Source organism: Schistocerca piceifrons, chromosome 9 (genome assembly GCF_021461385.2).
Source record: "Schistocerca piceifrons isolate TAMUIC-IGC-003096 chromosome 9, iqSchPice1.1, whole genome shotgun sequence".
NCBI classification, from domain to species: Eukaryota; Metazoa; Arthropoda; class Insecta; order Orthoptera; family Acrididae; genus Schistocerca; species Schistocerca piceifrons.
Genome location: NC_060146.1, coordinates 204,942,936 through 204,944,889, shown reverse-complemented (window position 1 = coordinate 204,944,889; position 1,954 = coordinate 204,942,936). Strand labels below are relative to the sequence as shown.

The 1,954-nt window shown below is 41.8% G+C and overlaps 1 non-coding gene across 1 annotated transcript; it reads right to left on the bottom strand.

The window, feature by feature from the left end:
• Window positions 1–466: 466 nt before the first annotated feature.
• On the bottom strand, window positions 467–541 carry Trnas-cga. Its single transcript has one exon. It is a non-coding gene; the product is annotated as a tRNA-Ser (tRNA).
• Between the last annotated feature and the right edge of the window lie 1,413 nt (window positions 542–1,954).

Genomic DNA, 1,954 nt, shown 5'->3' with positions numbered 1-1,954 from the left:
AAGACAAGATTAGAATAGATAAAGTTCGCGTTCCGTAGAGCCAAAAATGAGATGATTTTCATGGGTGTGGGACATGTCAGAAAGTATAACATAAAAAACATAGAACGTTTGAATGTAATACTCATTGCACTGACCATTTGTCAGGATACTGTCAAGACATGTGAATACATTACAGTAAACTAGAACTGCTAATATCTACAGAATTATTATGCTGTCAGAATGAAACATAGTTACGCACTTTTAATAAATTTACCACACAAAAAATACCAAATCTTGACTTGCGGCCAGTGGTGTAAAACTGAAATCTAATAAACGTTTTTACTTAAGCTGGTCTAACAGTCCCTGTTAAGATATTCGTCTATAGAGGAGAAGGAGTTCCCTATCGAAAAGTCTTTCAAACTCTGTTTAAACTGTGTTCTGTCTTAAACCAAGAATTTAATGAAACTTCCTGGCAGATTAAAACTGTTTGCCGGACCGAGACTCGAACTCGGGACCTTTGCCTTTCGCGGGCAAGTGCTCTACCAACTGAGCTACCCAAGCACGACTCACGCCCCGTCCTCACAACTTTACTTCTGCCAGTACCTCGTCTCCTACCTTCCAAACTCCCGATTTCGAGTCTCGGTCCGGCACACAGTTTTAATCTGCCAGGAAGTTTCACATCACCGCACACTCCGCTGCAGAGTGAAAATTTCTTACGAGAATTTAATGGTTGCTGGCAATTTATTGAAAATGTGTGTTCCTGAAAACTCGACCCCCTCTTTGACCAAGGTAAACGATTTTAAGTGTTTATGTAGATTATTCTTATTCCTAGCGTTGATGCTATGTATAGAGCTGTACCCTGGAAACAGAGACATATTAGTGGCAATAAACTTCATTAAGGAATAAATATATCGAGAAGCAGTGGTTAGAATGCAAAGTTCCTTGAATAGGTTTCTAAATCATGTTCTTTAATTTACACCACAAATGAGTTTTATTACATACTTTTGCACTCTAAAAACTTTCGCTGGGTGTGACGATTTTCCCCAAAATATGACCCCATATGACATAATACAGGCTGACAATTATTGAAGTATATGAAAAAAGGTAAATTAGTTACAAACTACGACGTGCACACGCTTTATTCAACATGTGAACGTCTCTACAGATATTCGGATTTAGGTTATGACATGTTCGATATGCCTGCCATCATTGGTGATGTGTGACGCAGACGAATACCGAAATTCTGCATGACCCGCTGGCGTGTTGGAATGTCACGGATGCCGCTGACCACCTGAATGGCTGTTTTCAGCTGTACACCTTGTCTTTCATACAACCCCATAAAAGGAGTCGCATGTGTTCAGATCCGGAGAATATGGCGGCCAATCGAGGACCATGCCAGTGATCTCTGGGTACCCCAGACCCGGAATGCGGTCCCCATAGTGCCTCTCCAGGACACCAAACACTCTCCTGCTTCGATGGGGTCGAGCTCCGTCTTGCATGAACCACATCTTGTCGAAATCAGGGTACTGTGTATAATGGGAATGAAATCATCTTCCAAAACCTTCACGTACCGTTCAGTAGTCACCGTGCCATCAAGGAATATCGCACCGATTATTCTGTGAGTGGACACTGCATATCACACAGTGACTCGTTCAGCGTGAAGAGACTTCTCGATCGCGAAATGCGGATTCTCAGTCCCCCAAATGCGCCAATTTTGCTTATTGATGAACCCATCCAGATGAAAGTGGGCTTCGTCGCTGAACCAAACCATACAGCACATACTAATTGCCATCATGCCCCACGGCCGGCCGTGCAGTTTGAAGGTCCTAACACAAACAGTTCACAAGTTATGACGATTGTATTTTATGTAATTCAATAACTGTGAACATGTAGAATGAAAGTAAGCAACGTACGCAACTTTTGTTTATATTAATACTTACTACATCTGACATCATTCGCATTGAAGATACGGACT